General features: G+C 43.0%; 1 long non-coding RNA gene across 1 annotated transcript; it reads left to right on the plus strand.

Annotated features, from left to right (window-relative positions):
* Positions 1–2345: 2345 nt before the first annotated feature.
* LOC134483243 (uncharacterized) lies at positions 2346–5166 on the plus strand. The gene is made up of 3 exons (XR_010060084.1): positions 2346–2625; positions 3661–3820; positions 5004–5166. It is a non-coding gene; the product is annotated as an uncharacterized LOC134483243 (long non-coding RNA).
* The last annotated feature ends 3445 nt before the right edge of the window (positions 5167–8611 follow it).

An 8611-nucleotide genomic window follows, 5' to 3' on the forward strand; every position in this document is an offset into this window, starting at 1 on the left:
TGTTTTTTGTTAGTTTGTTTGTTGGCATCCATGATGTGGAGGCGTATTACAGAACAATAGGAAAGAGCTGGCTGCTGTGTAACAAATTTGCTGCTATTAAGGTAGGTATGGGGGCAAGACCTCAGCAACAGCCCTTAAGATGGGAAGGAGATGATGTGTTTGATACCTGAAACGAGCTGCCTCAGCTGTGTTTCTCTGCCTGCTCAGTGCCCATTCACCATCACTCTGTCCCTGAAGAGGACCTCAAGGTCTGCCCCCTGCTGCCTGTGAGCCAGGACTAGGCACAGAAAGGCAAGGCCACAGCACTGGTTTCCAATTCCTCAGTAATGCTGGATTTCCAATAATGTACTTGTATACACAAATACAGTGTGGTAAGTTACAATATATACTAATCATCTTACATAGGGCAACAGTTGATTGACTACAACTAATTCTATTTTAAAAAAAGAAAAGAAACCTGGCTCTTGTGGAAATATACAAAGAAATATCTACGATGGTGGGCAATGAATTCTGCCATGGACTGAACTCAGAAAGGTGGGGTTGTGAGAAAGATGCATGGTCAAATAGCCCACCAGGTTCACATTGTGTCAGCTTGATTTAATCTAAAGACAAAGAAGTGGAGTATCTCTGATGGCTTCCTTCTAATACCTTGAAAGGATCCCTGGGGATTGGCCTCAGTACATCACACTTCTTGATGGGGCAACAACACTCAAGGAAGCTTGAGATTGTCATAGGCACAGTATTATGCTACATATACAGAGTAGATAATACTACGATGTTCAGATGATGATATCCATTTGTATGCACTCTTAAGGTGAACCTAAGGAAAGAGAGATCAAGGTCCTTAGAATAGAAATATCAGTCCCAGTTTTTTTTTCTACCGTTCCAAACTGAACGACTGGTAGGGAGAGAATGGTAGATATCGAGAATTGGTGGATGATGCTTTGAATGCAGGGTGGGTTTCTGTGCTGGTTTTAGACAGGGTCTCAAGTATCCCATGTTGCCCTCTCCCTGGCTGGCCAGGTTCACTTTGAGCTCAGATAAACCTCCTTCCACTTTCCAATAGATAGGCTTACAAGAGTGGCTTCCAAGGACTGTGAGGACAGCATTAGCCTTTGACAGTTGAGGTGTGTAACCCACAAATATAGTTTTAGCCACGTTTTCCCATGTCTACCAGCTATTTCAGAGTGTTGCTGTTCTATGCCTGACAATCAGAGACACAGAAAAATAACCTGATAGAGAGCAAGGACATGGTGATCACATCCTTACCTCTTCTGTACGTTCTGGATGAGGTTTGTTAAAATTCCAATATTGCAAAAATCTTTATATAGGGCCCATCACATCAAGGGTCACTGTGAACTGTTCTATCTAAAATGTCTAATCAGAACTGACTACCATATAACACTTCCTGCAGTCCTCATATGAGAAGCTTGGGATTTTGTTTTGACTTTTTCTTTTCTCTGTCTCTCTTATTTTTTGCTATATAAGTTGAGAGAAAGATAGTTAGGGCCATGAATTTACCCCCAAAATTTGAACTATGGATGTGATCAATCAATGTTAGTGTGTGCATTCTGTAAAGTATTCATTTTTCACTATAATAGATGCTTTTGTGTTTGGTGTGGTGGCCATTTCCCAGTGTACAGGTGCTGGGACCTTGCTCTATCCACCTAATGATGTTTATAGCCTCATTTTAGACATTTCTGTGCACCCGCTATATCTCTTGACTATTTTATTTTTCTGACAGAAGCTCATGGTATATCTTACTCAGGCCTGTGAGCAGTGCTCCTTTGGCGACATTGGTGCAGAGAGGAGAACCCCACCACCAGCATGAGGTTCCGTTCACTGGTGGCTCCAATATTGCACTTTCCTCTGCCAACTGGTCTCCACACTTTGCCTAGCACCATAAAGACTTCAACTCTTTCTCCTAAGGAATATTCTGGCAATTGTCGATTGCTAAGCACATGACTTCATGAGTGTTCCCCTAACACACACCCATGTTGTAACCTACCATGCAGACTATTTCTTGATGTGATATAAAGCACCTGTACATAATGAGACAGGAGAACTTTTGACTGCATATTCAAGCTGGTATGAAATCTCAGGAAGTTTTAATGGCTAACATTGGTGAATGAGGACAATTTGAGTTACGATGAGACATTTTGGGGCAAGATATGGAAGGAAACATTCATTTAGATGCATAGGAATTACTAAGGTTTCTTTATAATCAAGCCTTGAGGAAAGTTTGGCTTTGGAAGCAGGAGATGCTCAGTGACTCTGCCCCAGGAAAGTCTCCTGGAAAGGGCACCTCTGCTTATGCTCAGTACAGGGAGAACATTAGCAGGAGGCAAATTCTGCTCCCCATGACATCTGCTGTCCCTTCTTGGACATTCTATTGTCTCCTAGAGAGTTCTGGCATCCTCTGTGATGTCACCAGTGTTGTAGTGACAACCAGTGCCCTAGTTTCTCTCAGTCTGAGTCTGGCAGTTACAAGCTAAGACATGTTTTCCCTTCTTCGCAAGCGTTTTGGGAGGGGGAACGTCGATTGTGGACAGACTAGCATGAAGGAATCTTGCCTTTGTTCTCAAAGTAATGATTGACAGAGACAGCAATTCTGGGGAATGTTTAGTAAGTTCTGGGCAGTACATTTTGAGCTCCCTGTCAGGGGGGCTGCAGGCTTAAGCTGACCTTTCTAGCAATGGGCCACAGCAACTGGAGCATCTGAAAAGTAATTGAATTTCCATGAATATCACAATTCCTTAAAGTCAAGGATTTCAGAACTTTAGTTTCCCCAAACCCACAGGGAGGATATGGTAAGGCCAAAGCTATTATACTGTGAATTTCTGGCCTTTACTTTTACAGTGCATTTGTTAGGTTACATTGATATAATAACATGATCAGGAGTCATGGAGGGTCCACCTTTTCTGAGTTTAGACAGGGCAGCACTGTATTTCACTCTCATTGCTTCTTTAAATACAGTGGGTATCTGACAGTAGGAACAGGGGGAGAATTGTGCTCCAGGCAATAACCTTATTTTCTTAGACCTTCTCTGATTTTTTCTAACTGGCAGGGTCATCATTAGCTTTATATATTAGAGGTTGTGTGTTACACACATTTTTCTAAAATACCAAAACTGTTTGGAACATGTGGACCAAGATTCAGCCTGTAACCTATTGGAACTTCTGGGGCATTTGTTATTTCATATAGGGGAATTGATAAGTCTGTTGAACATGTCCTCCCTGGAAATGTGTTTTCAATCCAAAGTTGTTGGCCTAGAGTATCAGAGTAGGACATCTGAGTGTCTCCAATCACTCAAGTTTTGTGGATGGTGAATTTATCATCTGAGTTCTGAAACCACAGGGGTGAGGGTCCTTAAACCAAGTTGTACCCTGTTCAGTTGATGATAATCCTGGAGAAGCCATCTCCATGGTACATGTAAGCACGTGATGTCCAGCATAGGGAACACCTGGCTGCTTACATCTCTTGGTGTCTATAGAGTAGTGGGAGAACTGAGATCCACTGAGGAGGCCTCTTAAGCATAGACCAATCGCCTTGCAGTGACACTGGGTTCCAGGCTTGTTCTCCTGTTTAGGCCTCACTGTGGTCTATGTACACTCTATGCATTCTCCCCATGCAGGTTCACTTTTGTTCTTCTACCTACAGACGCTGGGAGAGAAACATCTTCCCCTGAAACTGCCCTAAGCGAGAAGCAGGCCAAGAAGTAAAAGGAGAAGCTGATTAAAGAGCTGCAGCTCATTACCGAGGAGAGAAATGACCTGAGAGATCGCCTGAGGTTTCTGACAGAGAGATCTATGAAAAACAGGTATGAATTGCTCCAAACGTTCTTGTTTCATTCCTGGGTCTGCAAGGTCACCTTCATCTCATCCTATTAAGGTTTTGGGTTCTAGAAAGCTGTGCCTCCCACACCCGGTGCCAAACCTCACCTCCCATATAGAGGAGATTCAGAACCTGACCCTTCCTGAGGAGAGAGATGGACAATAGACTCATCTGCTTCCATTTATTGAAAAGCAGGATTTGTGGTCTGAATGAAGAATTCAGGGATAAAGTCAGGGAGAGTGAGTTCCCAGTGTGCATTTGCAAAGACCTTGATTGCTGGTGGCTTTGCAAGATTGTAATTGCAGTGAGTTTATGGTGAGTCTCTGTACTTGCTAGGCAGGGGACTGAGTGCTGGAAGATCCAGGCAGCAGCCTGAGGGGCCTGGTCCCAAACTGTTCATCTCAATGCTTGACTAGAAGTTGTCAGGCTCAGCCCTGTTTGTTATTGTCTGTGTGTCTGTGGGAGCCCCTCGGACACAGCAGTGGTGCATGCATTTCTCCTGGTTCTCACAGTGCTCTCTGTTTCCATATTTGCTTTTCTCTTTCTCTGACTCTGTTTACATTTCTCTTTTTTTTTGTGGGTGTCTCTCAGTCTGTGAGTCTGTGTGTGCATACATCCAAATGCATATGCACCACTGTTATATGTTTATATTTCCCTCCACACTTGGAATCTAGGGGTCTATGTCTTGGCCTGAGTATTTACCTGTAACACTTTCATGGTGATGTGAATGCTTTGTTCTGGGAGCCCCACTGTCAACAGCACAGTTCTTTGCCTATGTGGACACGTTTGTCGGTTTATTTGTATTCCTTGTGCAGATTATAATTTTGTGTTGATATATGGTCTGTTATCGGGACAGGAGAAAAGAAATCACAGGTTTCTGGCTGTGTTGGGTGGGGGAGCATGGAGAGGTGTGGCCTAGGCTCTTGATAGCTCAACTGGCTTGACTGCAGATTTCCTCTTGATTGAACAAAGGGAGCCAGGGAAGCCTCCATCTGGATGCTGAGATTCTGGTGTCCTGGACGCAGAAAAACACGTTTCTGAAGCTGAAGAAGATCCCAATATGTAGAATTCAGAAGGTGTCCTTCCAGGGCTGGGGTAGTACAGGACCCACCCTGAGTTCATATATTCCTAAATGCTGATGTTCATTGTATTCTATCATTTGGGGCCAGGCCACACTTCAGGCCAAATCCATATTATGAAGACCTGGAGAGAATGGAGGAGGAGGTCATGTCAAGTCTGCACAACTTAGAGATGGAGAACACTGAGATCCATGAGAACAGCAATAAGCTGAAGAAGGAGATGACCTTCTCTAGGTAAGTCCTGGTCAGAAAGGCTATCACCTGTGGAATGGCCATTTCTGACTTTCTTTGTTCTGGATTGGACAGTCTTCAGCTATGATTCTATCTCTTGTGCTCTTTACACATCAGTGTTCCAGGGTCATTAGGACTCAGTTTTCAGTTCCATAAAAGACTGTTACTCATCCCAGGATTGTCTAGGCATCTGCAAAAGGCTCTAGATAGAACAGCACTGATTGAAGTCAGCAGAAGGTTATTAGGCTGACCTGGGCCTATGGTGTCAACCAGGTTTTACCAAACTCAGTGCGTGCACCACATGGTTAGCATGACCTTCCCTTGGTTCTACTGACCTCTTTTGTGGGTGTTTGCCAACTACTATTTGATGTTGCCCCCATGCATTGGGCTTTCATGGATAGTTGAAGATCCATGTTCTTTTTGAGAGATGTGGACACTAATTGGTGCTGGGGCCAAGCAAACAATTTATTCTTCCCTGAATTAACTCTTTGTGGTTTGTGCAGGAGCATTATATGTATCGAGATGTATTTTACTAAGTCTTCATGGGTATCTGGGACCTGGTAGAGTTAGTGGGACTTGGGAGTAGGAATGGGAGAAAGGGGCAGCATGATCTTATTATGCAGACTGTATTTCCAGAAACCTGCTCAGCCAGCTCCTGATGGAGAACACATGCAGGAAGAAGTTGGTCCCACGGAAGCAGGGGAGCAAGGAGGGACATCTTGAGTGTGCACTGAACCAGAAATATTTGGTTGACTTCAACAAGAAAGATAAAGACCAGCAACGTCCAGACCCAGCATCATCAGGTAGGGACGAGCAGCTGTGTTAGCTTAACAATATCTGATAAAGTTTGCCAGTTTGATACATCTTTGCTCTCTCCTACCTCCTTTCTAATTTACACTCATAACCAGCCAACCACCTCATGTAATGGCATTGTTCATTGCTCTGCCTATGCACAAGTATTCTGGGAAGTTAACCACTTTTCAGAAACTGAATTATTTTGCAAGTATATTTTGCTGCTCTTTTTGAAGCTGCATTATAGAAATGGTGACAGATCAATAACATATCACATTATTGCACATGCACGTGATAGATTGGATGCTATGTAGAGTTTTGAACAAGTTCTTGGTTCTTGACAAATGACAAGTGGTCATATGACTTCTTGTGTAGGAAGCACCTTTCCGGGATAAGAGCCAAGTGCAAATGTCAAATTAGTACTTGTCATTGGCTTTAACCTTGGTGACATATGGACATCTCCTTTCTTCCTGCAACCCAATGAGGTCCCTTCCATTGCCCTGTTCTTGGTTTGCACTGGTATAAGTCTGGGTCCCATATTGGCAGCCCACATTACTGTGACGGTTGCTGGAGATTTTGCCCTGCCCACAGAGTTAGCAACAATGATATCAGTTAAAAGGTCCATGTCGACTGTCCAAGAGAACTGAGGTAGTAGAGGGCAGCATTCTGACAGCTGGCTTGCGTTTCACCACCAAATCAGTGTCTGAAAAACTGCCTTCCTCTCCCAGGTCTCAGAAAGTACAAGAGAGCTGGAATTGGACACACCCCAGTAAGAGAGCTTCCTGAAGAATAAGTTGCTTTCTCAGGAGTCCCTGATGACAAACATCCTGAATGGTAACAACATTTTTTTTTGGGGAGAGTATTCTTCCTCAAAGTTAATTTGTCATTTCTTAGAGACCCTAAATTTATATAACACTAAGCCAGCCTGACTGATTGAGGTCTTACTCACTTTCTTCTTCAGAAAACACCACTTGAGAGACAGCTTGGGGGACCGCCTTTCATTATGTGTGCTAGAGGAGAAACAGCAATACATCTGTGCTTCTACATGTTCGTTAAGAATATGCTGTTTAGAAATATTTTTGTTATGATTTTAATTGAAGTTTTCATTTTGTTGTTTCATATTTATATGTTCTTGTTACTATTTTTCACTTTCAAATATTTTTAAATATTTTTATTCATTTTAATCCTGTTCTGTTGTAAAAATGTATTCGTTATGAATAAAAATTGAATTCTATCTCTTGACTCTTAAGACCATCATTCTTATTCAAGGGTTCTGTCCCCTCCTGTGGACTTAGAACTTACAGATAGAGATGTATCTCTGCATGTTCCATGGAGCCTGGGCTAATAAGTGAATTCAAAGTCACCAAGGGGTACCCAGTGTGACAGTGTCTTTTGTGTGGATAATGTGGCTGTTTCTCCGATACACACTTTGTAATGTAATCACTGACATGCTTTACCCAATTGTTAGGGTCCATGTGGTTCTTCTGAGAGAGCAGCAGGTGCTCTACCCTGTGAGTCATCACCACATCTCCTGCAGGTGGCTTTTGTTATTCCACTTGAGGTGCTGTATTAGGTGGACAGGATCAACTCCAATTAAATAGAGAGATCTCAGGAGATGTATGTTCACAGGGAACTTACTGAGCTGTGCGTGCTCAACGTGTTAGGTTGTCAGGCATCCCTACAGGGCTCTGGTGTCCCCACTGCTCATTGAACATTGGGGATCATCCTCCAGCATCACTTAGTTTTCATATTAGAGCAGATCTTTCACCTGTTATCAATGATGGCCATATGTTTTATGCACATCTGATAAAATACTGAATAGAAACTAGCTTCCTGTAGGCCAGATTGGCTTAATCAGTTTTTTGATTGTTAGCAAGAACATTATCTTAATCTAAGCAGTTTAGGGAGGAACCTCAACAGCATCCATAGTGAATGCAGCCTGCAGCTGTGAACACACGTTTCTTTTGGAGAGCAGGCCTGTGCAGGCCCAGAACTGAGGTGGGACAGTTCAAGCTGCCCTTTTTCCATGGCCAATCTGGGATCGTATTGAGAATGTATTTTTTCCAGGTGACTCATTTCCAATTTATGGAATTGAACTAACTTACTGAGAGTGGAGGTGACTCAGAGAGTTAAAGTACAGAAGGACCAATCCAGAATGTCCACAAAAGCTTGCTGTCACCCCAGGGCTTTTAAAAGCTCATCAGGTATAGAGAAGCAATGTAGTATTTGGTTATTCTCATGCTTTGGTTAGTCATTCATTATAAGCTGAACATGACACAAAAAGAGTCATCTGTGTCACAATAGAAGCTAGTTGTAACTAGATTTACACCACACTATCACATCACTACCGTATTTGAGGTTCTCAGTTACTATCTAAGAACCTGGAAGAGGCCTGGGTCTTGCTACACAAACTCATAATTTATGTCTTCATGACACTGTGTGCTTTGTTCTGTTGATGCTACCATTGGCATACAACACCTTGGATACTTTGTGCTGACATCTGTGACATGAGACAATAGTTCATGTCATCCTAACCTGAATAAAATGTCCTTAGAGTACAGTGTGGTAGGAGGGGCCTTCTTTTCCTCTGAGATAGCAAAACATTTCCAGTCTCCAGTCAAGTCTGTCAGGCATTGTCCAGTGCCTGTCTTGAAATGTCCACCTTTGAAGCTGAG

The sequence above is a fragment of the Rattus norvegicus genome, chromosome 19 (assembly GCF_036323735.1).
Source record: "Rattus norvegicus strain BN/NHsdMcwi chromosome 19, GRCr8, whole genome shotgun sequence".
NCBI lineage: Eukaryota > Metazoa > Chordata > Mammalia > Rodentia > Muridae > Rattus > Rattus norvegicus.